Source organism: Lontra canadensis, unplaced genomic scaffold, assembly GCF_010015895.1.
Source record: "Lontra canadensis isolate GAN:19392208 unplaced genomic scaffold, GSC_riverotter_1.0 scaffold34, whole genome shotgun sequence".
Classification (NCBI taxonomy): Eukaryota; Metazoa; Chordata; class Mammalia; order Carnivora; family Mustelidae; genus Lontra; species Lontra canadensis.
Genome location: NW_022631028.1, coordinates 3,571,129 through 3,580,900, shown reverse-complemented (window position 1 = coordinate 3,580,900; position 9,772 = coordinate 3,571,129).

The following is a 9,772-nucleotide window of genomic DNA, read 5'->3' as shown; positions in this document are numbered from 1 at the left end:
AACTAAGAAAAATATTTACAGTGTAGATGACAATGAATTTTTACCATTAAATACCCCCATAAATCAATAAGAGAAAGACAAATACCAATAGAAAAAAATGGGCAAAGTTCACAAAGGGAGAAATACAAGTAGTTAATGAACATGTAAAAAATATTTTAAATTCATTAGTAACACCAAAATAAAAATTACAACACCATTAAAGCATATTTTTTAAAAGATTTTTTAAAGTAATCTTTATACCCAATATGGGGCTCAGACTTATGAACCCAAGATTAAGAATCACATGCTCTACAGAGCCAGCCAGACACTGCAATAAAGTATTTATTTTTTTATTTTTTTAGAGAAAGAGAGCATGAGTGGTGGTGGCGGGGGAGCACAGGGAAAGAGAGAATTTCAAGCAGATTCCCTGCTGAGAGCAGAGCCTGCCATGGGGCTTGATCTCTGGACCCTGAGATCAGGATCTGACCAGAAACCAAGAATCTGCTGCTCACTTGACTGAGCCACCCAGGTGCACCATAAAGTATATTATTTAATCTTACCAAAGAAGCAAAACAAATTTTTGTCTAAAGAGAGAGGATAGTTATTTTTCTAGTAAGCAATATGGCAAGTTATATCAATACCCTGGAAAATGTTCTTTGTCCTTAATTATTAATTAATCTACTTATTGCATTATGCTCGAAGGAACTAGTTTTTTTAATCCATAGAAATAGGACTATAAGGATATTCATCTTACTGTTTATCATAGGAAAAGGAGAACTTTTTTATACACCCAAAATGTTCATCAGTATGTGACTGAGATCATTTGTAGCAGTGCCCATATGTAGCTATTTAAAACCACGATGTCGAAGAATCTTTAATGATACAGAAAGATGACAAACATAAAAATAATTGCACAAGAGCATATGCATATGCTGGTTTTTCTCTTGATGCCTTAGCAGATCTATTCTCTGCTTTCTCTGCCTTGTTCTCTGTCTTAGGGAGCTGACCCCTAGAAACTGCTCTGGTTTCCAGCTGGTCTTGGCCAATGACAGTCATGGGCAAATCTGAGAATGGCAGAAGAAATAGACCAGAGTATTTCTTCCTTGCTCCCTATCTTCACCCAATTCTGACCGCTGGTGTGCCCCTTGACATATCTGCTCCTATAAGACAGTTTCCCTCTGTGGCTCCCCTCTTTTTGTAACACCTTTTCCTTCCCTTCCTTCTTCTGGTCTATGGATGATAATGGCTTTGCATTGTTGTAAGCCCCAGCCACCTTTCATACCTAACTGATTTTCTTAACACTGACCACAGCTCTCCTCAAAAATCCCAGTTGAGTGCCCTCTATTTTCTGATAAAACTCTGACTGACAAAAGATAATATATTATCCAATTTTGTAAACATATACATATTAATTATCTATTGCTGCATAACAAACTAACCCAGTTGGCAGCTTAAAAGAACAAACATTTACTGTCTCAGAGTTTCTTTGGGTCCACATTCTGGATATTGCCTAGCTACACATAGGCTACTTCAAAGTCTCCCAGGAGACTGCATTAATGCTGCCAGCCACGGCTGCCCTACTTGAGCCATCAGATGGGCTGCCGTCCCATCTGATGGCTCAAGTAGGGAAGGATCCACTTCCAAGCTCACTCACATGGGTGTTGGCAGGACTCACTTCCTTACAGGATGTTGGACTGAAGGACTCCAGTCTTCCCTTTCTAGTACCTGGAGGCCTTTCTCAGTTCCTTGCCACATTGGCCTTTCCACATGGGAGCTTGCAACATGGCCTCTGGCTTTCATCAGAGGGAGCAAGCAAGAAAGAGTGAAAGAGAACACCCAGGATAGAAGCCACAAATTTGGTAATTTCATCTCTGAGATGACATCCCATCAAATTTGCCAGGCCACACCCAGGGAGAGGGGATTACACAAGGAAATGGATATAGGCAGTAGGAATCATTGGGGGCAATCTTAAAGGCAAAATAAAATTTGCAAATGCACACCAAAAAAAAAAAAATCTGTATGAAGACTGGCTATCTTTGAGTACATTAACGATGATCTGCTTTCTCTTTGCATTACTGGCAATTTCTAATGAATAATTACACTGCTGTGACTACTATCATCATGGCAATCTTTTGTTGCTAACCTATATCTAGTTGACAGCCACTCACATGACATTGCTTAATTTTTTACCTTTTTCCATGAACACATTGATATAAACCTGTCTAGACTTTAAGAAGAGTGAATCAGTCATCTGTCATAATTGGGTTCTGCTCAATATTTGACCCAATATGAAGCTTTGTCTAAGTTTTCAAGACATGTATACAAATAATCAGGATGAAATTTGTTCAGCTAATTTTTGCACTCTCTGACAAAGATCTCCACTCTATTGGACATGAAAATTATCTTAAAACTGTGTGCCTTGTACATTTTCTCCCCATCGGTTTGGCAAGCCTGTCACACTGAAACAGAACACAGAAGTGCCCTTGCTGTAATTGCTCCCCTCTGTTGAAGTGGCAACAAATAATTACAGGTCACCCTTGGGATACAGATGAGGACAGCAAATGATTTTTCTCAGTCACTCACTATTGTTGTATTCAAGGCCAAATGGAGTTGATTTTTTTTTCTTTGCAATATAGGAATTAATGGGAAAACATTAATGGGGTTCATGATCTTCCCATTATAGGAAAATTAAAGAAAAATGTTCACCATTAAACCACAGTTCCAACTAAGCACCACAACAACTTCTATTATTCCTCAAATTAATTCCATCAGCAAGTACTAAATAAGCACCTCTTGTGTGTCCATGTTGTCCTTTTTTTCTATAGAAATATCTTACCTTACCAACTTCATTTTTTTCATGGCTCCGTGATCCTTACAATCTGTTAGGTTAAGAAGGCTGCCTCTTATTCAATTTCTTGTTTATCTTTGATACAAACCATTACCTAATCTTTCGGAGACACCCCTCTTCTCCTCTCCCTTCTCTCAGCAAAACATCTTCAAAAATTATGTCTGGGCTCATTAGGATGAACCAGTCATAAAAACCTTCTTCTGACTCCACACCTTCCTTTCTAGTTCCCCTGGACAACTCTCCATGAGTGAAACAAATGGCAGTCACTTTGTATCAAGTCCTATGAGATGACTGAATGTTTCCTTATTTACTTCCCCATTTAATCCAAACTGTCCCCTGGTACTTAGGCATCATAATTGAGCCTGGATTCCTGGTTTCTTAAGAGAAAAGAGCAAAACTCAAGAGGAATTCATTGCCACCCGGGAAAAGAGTCTGGCAGTTTCTTACAAAGGTAAACACAATCTTAACGTAAGATCTGCTCATTGCACTCCTTGGTATTTACTAAATTAGTTGAAAACATGTGTCCACACAAAAAACTGCACATGAATGTTTATAGCAGCTTTATTCACAAGTGCCAAAACTTGGAAGCAACCAAGACGGCCTTCAGTAGGTGAATGGATAAAGGAACTGTGGTACATCCAGACAATGAAATATTATTCAGCACTAAAAAGAAATGATCTCTCAAGCCATGAGAAGACATGGAAGAAGCTTGAATGCCTATTACTAAGTGAACAAAACCAATCTGAAAAGTCTACATACTGTATGATTCCAACCCCATGACATTCTGCAAATGGCAAAACTATGAAGACAATAAAAAAGATCAGTGGTTGCCAGAGGATAGAGGGAGGAGTGAGTAGGCTGAGCAGAGGAATTTTAGGTCAGTGAAATAAATTAGTATGTTAATGATGGATACATGTTGTAATACATTTGTTCAAACCCATGGAATGCACGATGCCAAGAGGGATGTGTCCAGTATCAACAACGGATTTGTGATGATCGTGATGTTCCAGTGAAGGTACGTCAATTTGAACAATTACACCACTCTGGTGGGGATATTGGATAAGCTGGAGAAGGAGGCAGGAAGTATATGGGAACTCTGTACTTTTTGCCCAATTTTGCTATGAATGTAAAACAGCTCTAAAAAAAGTCTACTATAATTTTTAAAAATATTTTATTTATTTATTTGACAGAGAGAGAAATCACAAGTAGGCAGAAGTAGGCAGATAGAGAGGGAGAAGAAGGCGCCCCGCTGAGCAGAGAGCCCAATGTGGGGCTTGATCCCAGGACCCCGGGATCATGACCCAAGCCAAAGGCAGAGGCTTAATCCACTGAGCCACCCTGGAGCCCCATTAAGATTTTATTTATTTATTTGACAGAGAGATCGCAAGTGGGCAGAGAGGCAGGCAGGGCAGGGGGTGGGGGGCGGGGAGCAGGCTCCCAGCTAAGCAGAGAGCCCAATGAAGGACTCGATCCCATGATCCTGAGATCATGACATGAGCCGAGGGCAGAGGCTTAACCCACTGAGTCACCCAGGCACCCCCAAATACTGTATTCTTTTGCTTACAAGAGGTGCCTAGAGGCGTCAAATTGATAAGGACATAAAGTAGAATAGTGGTTGCCAGGAGCTAGAAGGAGCAGAGAGAGATGGTTAGTACTGTGTTGAATGGATACATAATTTCAGTGGGGGAAGATGAAAAAGTTCTAGAGGTGGATGGTGGTGATGGTTGCCCAACAGTGTGAATGTACTTAGTGCCACCAAATTACATGGTTAAAACGGTTAAAAGAGTATACATAAAATTTTCATGTTATGTATATTTTACCACCATAAGCAAGACACTTCTTCGTAGGAGGTGGGATACATTTCATAGATTCCATTTCAAAGATGAAAGGCAACACAGTCTCACCGAAAAAGTTGATGCACAGCAGTGGTTTAATCAACCAATACCCGAAATTCTCCCCACCCCGCCAATGCCGTTTTGCCTCAAGAGTCAGAGTTGCTGAAGGGAAGGAGAAGGGGAAACGGCAATGAGGGGTGCACTCTCTCACACAACACAGAGCCCCTGATCAATCACCGATATGGAAAATTTTTAAAGAACGGTATTTATCATTTCAAGTTTCCATTCACCAGTTCCGTCATCTCATGCCTCTCCCAACTCAGTTTGCCATTTTATACCTTCTACCTTCCTCACTGCAAGCCTTCCAAAGAGCTCTGTGGCACTGTGGTCTTTTTACTTATTACCCTATCCCAAACAAACAACAGTCCCACATTCAAAAGGGCACAACCTTTTATTGTTCTGAGCTAGCAGCACATGTCCTAAATGAACATCTTGGGCTTAATAATACAGGCCAAATATTAATCTTTTTGATCTTTCCTAGGTGAACCTGTTTAGAGTTCAGAGACTCATGAAAAAAATTGAGCTTATACTTTTGTCATTTCTCAGGTGCAATGCTGCTAACCTTCCAAAATGGCCGAAGTTCCCCTAAATCATTACAAGAGAACACGTTACTTCCTGCAGAGCAATGTGTTGGTCAGGTGCTGCCCCACATCGGTGGTTAATTCTTACTTTTGTTCCTCTTGCGAGTTTTATTTCTCAACAGACATTCTGCATTTTTCCCTTGAGCCTGAGTGATCTGTCCCTGAATTAGTGCTTCAACTTCATGGCCTGCCAGCCGCCCTTCTCTGCTAATGAAACTTTAGCAACACTGGGAGCTTTGAGTGCCTCAGATGAGTTGAACTCATCCATACCTTCAGTCTCAGGACCTTTGTACATGCCTAACCTCCCCACACCTAGATTTCTCCTTCTTACATGGCCTTCCCTGAGGGCTTAGGTAGTATGGTTTCCTTAGAGATTGTCTTCTCCTTCTCACCATCCAGCTTCCACCAGTTTTCTCCCATACCATCAAACTTCTTCCATAGCACTTGTCACAACTTGTAATTCTGTATTTGTGTGCCCATTTAACCTCTTTCTCCCACACTAGACTCTAAAATCCATTAACATGGGGATGATGTCTATCAGGTTCACAACTGTGTACTCAGCGCCAGACATATAGTTGAGCTCAAATATTGGAATGAATGGAAGATAAAGAGGAAGGGAGGAAGGAAATGAAGGAAATTGTCTGACACAAGTCTATCTTTGGTTCTGTAACAAAGCAGACATACAGTAAGAAGGGTCCGGGTGGCTCAGTCAGTTAAGCATCTGCCTTTGGCTCAGGTCACGATCTCAGGGTTCTGGGATCGAGCCCCCACGTCAGGCTCCCTCCTCAGTGGGGAGCCTGCTTCTCCCTTTCCCTCTGTTCCTCCTGCTCGTGCTCACACTCTCTCTCACTTTCTCTCTCTCAAATAAATAAACAAAATCTTAAGAAGAAGCAGAAGGTGAAGGAGGAAAGGAGAAGGAGAAGAACAAGAACAAGAACAAGAAGAACAAGAAGGAGAAGGAGAAGGGGAAAAGGGGCAGTAGGCATCCACCATTCCTGGAGACCAATACTAGAGAATTAGTAATGTTTTGGAAATCCTCAGGCTTCCCGCTTCCTTCTTCCCTGGAAAACTATTCCTCCTGTGTTTCAGGCATTTGGAAAACAAAGGATGTCAATTTGGAGTATGTGTTCTTGGCGAGAGAACATGTGAAACCCATGGAGAAATCTCCATCCTGATTTCCCTGATCCCACCTCTCCCGGAGTTTACTGCCGTTGGCCTGCCAGGATTTCCTTTCAAGAAATGAGCTTTCTCAGAAACACAGATGAATCCAACCAAGGCAATGGGAAATCAGTTTTGTTCTGACCTTGTGGACGACAGATTGGCTATTTCATAACAGCTGGTAACACTCCTTGTTGCTTGAAGAAATGAGAAGATCAAAGAAAAACTAGATTTTTGTCTTAATAAATCTGGGGGAAAGCATGATTAAAATTAATTCTCAAAAATGAAAGAATACCATTAACTAATCCCTTAGAAGTAATTTTTCCATAGCATTTCTATTATACTTACCCTGTGCAATATGTAAGTTAACCCCAGTAAGCCCTGAGAAAACCTTCTTGTGCTTACACAAATACCCATAGGATGCTTACTTCATGCTTACATAGAATGAATTTTTGGCTCATGGAAGCCAGCCAAACTATTTCTGTCATGTTGATATACCATCTGTTTTAACAATAGGTCAATAGCAATAATACGTGATCAGGGGTGCCTGGGGGACTCAGTTGATTAAGCATTGGCTCAGGTCATGATACCAGAGTCCTGGGATGGAGCCCTGTGTTGGGGCTTCAACACAGGGAAGCTGAGAGCTTCTCTCTCAGACCTTCCCCCTCTCTCGTGCTCTTTCTCACTCTTTCTCTCAAATAAATAAATAAAATCTTTAAAAAAATAGTTAATCAGTTGTGCTGTCCTTTTCTGCCTCTGTTTCTCCTCAACACCTGGGATGCTGGGTGGCTCAGTAGGTTAGGCATCCAACTCTTGGTTTCGGCTCAGGTCATGATCTCAGGATCATGAGATTGAGTCCCATGTCGGGCTCTGTGCTCAGTGCAGAACCTGCTTGTTCCTCTCCCTCCTCCTCTGTTCCTCCATCCCGTTCAATCTCTCTGTCCCTATCTTATAAATTAATTAATTAATCACTTAATTGATCCTCTAAAAGACCATTTAGAAAACAAAACTGGGACAGGACTTAAAATCAAGACTGAAAATTAATTTGAGAAATATTTCTAAAATCCATATTGTGTGCCTATCTTCTTTCCCAAATACTCTACAATTAATAATGAGAGTCATCTGTAATTTAAAAAAAAAAAAGCAACTTGGTTTTAACTATGCATTTGTTTATATGAAAGTTCACAGCATATGTCAGTTGCTTCGGGCAGGAATTTGGAGATGAGGGCAATTGTTTTCTGTGCACTGTGTTTTTATTCATCAAAGAATCATGCAGAGTATTTTGAGTACAATGTTAACATCACGCCTGGGGCTGAACCCAGATGTACTTTTAAAACAAACTCAGAACGTGTCGTCTCCTAGTACTGTCTCATTACCAATGACAAATTAAGATACGTGGAGAAGGTTGTATCTGCTTCATTTGCAATAAAGGCTCTGACTGTTGGCACCACGCTGAGAATGAAAGAGACTTGAACTAGACTGGTCTCGAGGATTGGTGGGAAACTGAGGCTGCAAGCCCTCTAAGCTAAGGTGACACACTCATATCTCGTGTGTGTGGCAGCTGTATGTGTTCCATGTGGGTGAGAAAGGCCACAAAGCTGGGAATCTGAGTAGGAGCTGGGCTTACCAAAGAGGCTTGGTTGCTGTGCGTGCAGTGCTGTATCCAACCGCCTCAACAGCTAAGCAAAGATGGCATTAACTTAGAGCCTACTGGGTCTCCAGAGTCTAATTGCCATTTGGAAACTGTACCTACTGCTGGGCTGCTGCAAATATATTAAGTGAAGTCTATTTTATTCAGAAATGTCCCCTTTCAGTGCTTTATAATAATTTGTTCACTCTTTCAAAAATAATTATCTACCCTTCCTAGGAACACTTTCTTACAAGAGAAACCACATGCATATTTAGCTTTGCAGATTGTGCATAACATGGTTTCAAGGAATGTCAATTATGATGCAATTCACATGAATATCTTACAGATTTTTTTCATTGCCCAGCTCTGGGGGACAAAAATTACACTGCATTCTATATAAGCACCAACCCTTGGAGTTGCACAGTGCACAACCTACAAAACCATACATGCTGGCACTGGGCTACCTCAGTCCTAAGTTTGTTAGTTCCAAAATGGACCCTCACTTGGAGTACAAAGAGCAAGGATTTTATAGTCAATGCTACTGATACACTATCCCATCTGTCCTTGGCTCACCTGAGTTCACCTGTAGCTATGGTCAACAGTCCCTGAAAATATACCAACTCAGGAATCACCCACGGTCTTTCATCATCTACCTGAGTCCTCTCTTCAGCACCGTTGGAGCTTTGCAGGCATGACCAAGATATGCGGGTAAGGGAATGCCCCAGCCTTTGTTCAGACAGGGAAATGCTTTGCATGTTCCACACTCTCTCAGAGGTTCCCCAGGACACTTAAGGCCTACTTGCTTGTGGCACTAACCTGCTATTTTATGTACACCTTGTAACTTTTTGTCCTTTCCTGTCTTGGTTTTTTCTCTTTTTTGTGCTTCCAGAAACTGGTTCTCTCAAAAAACTACCTGAACCCAAGCCTCTGATTCAAGTTCTCCTTTAGAAGAAATCCAACTTAAGACAGATGATCTTAGAAACAAATGACGTTAGGTTGATTTTGTAACTTGAGTGCTTGACCGAGCGCTACATATTTGTTGAGTGAATGAATGAAAAATTCTTGCACAGGGATATAGGCTGTCTCCACTGATCAGGAAGATGGGAAGCAAGAAGAACGGGTTAAGCAGTGGGGTTGTTTTTGTTTTTGTTTTGCTTTGTTTTTGACAGACAGAGATCACAAGTAGGCAGAGAGGCGGGGCGGGGGGGGTGGCTCCCTGCTGAGCAGAGAGCCCGATGCGGTCTAGATCCCAGGACCCTGGGATCATGACCTGAGCTGAAGCAGCAGCTTTAACCCACTGAGCCACCCAGGCGCCTAAGCAGAGGGTTCTAATACTTCAAATTGCACATGTGACAACATGACAGAAAGCTCAACTATCCTCACAAACTCATCAACGCATGCTCCATTCCAAATGCAAATGAGTGCAGCTTTATATAGCAGTGACAGCATTCACATTGTAATTTCGAGAGGGGTGAAGTATAAGAACCTTTGTGTTTATGCAATAAAATGTCTCCTCCAGCCCTCAAATTCACTTTAAGCTCGTAATGAAAAACCTGCAAATACCCCCATTCTGATTTTGGACACAAAGCCTAGAGATAATCTAGATTAAGAAAAATTATGAGTACATCTGCTTCCCAACCAGAGAAAGATATAAGACTCTGGGGACTGGGAATTATAAATC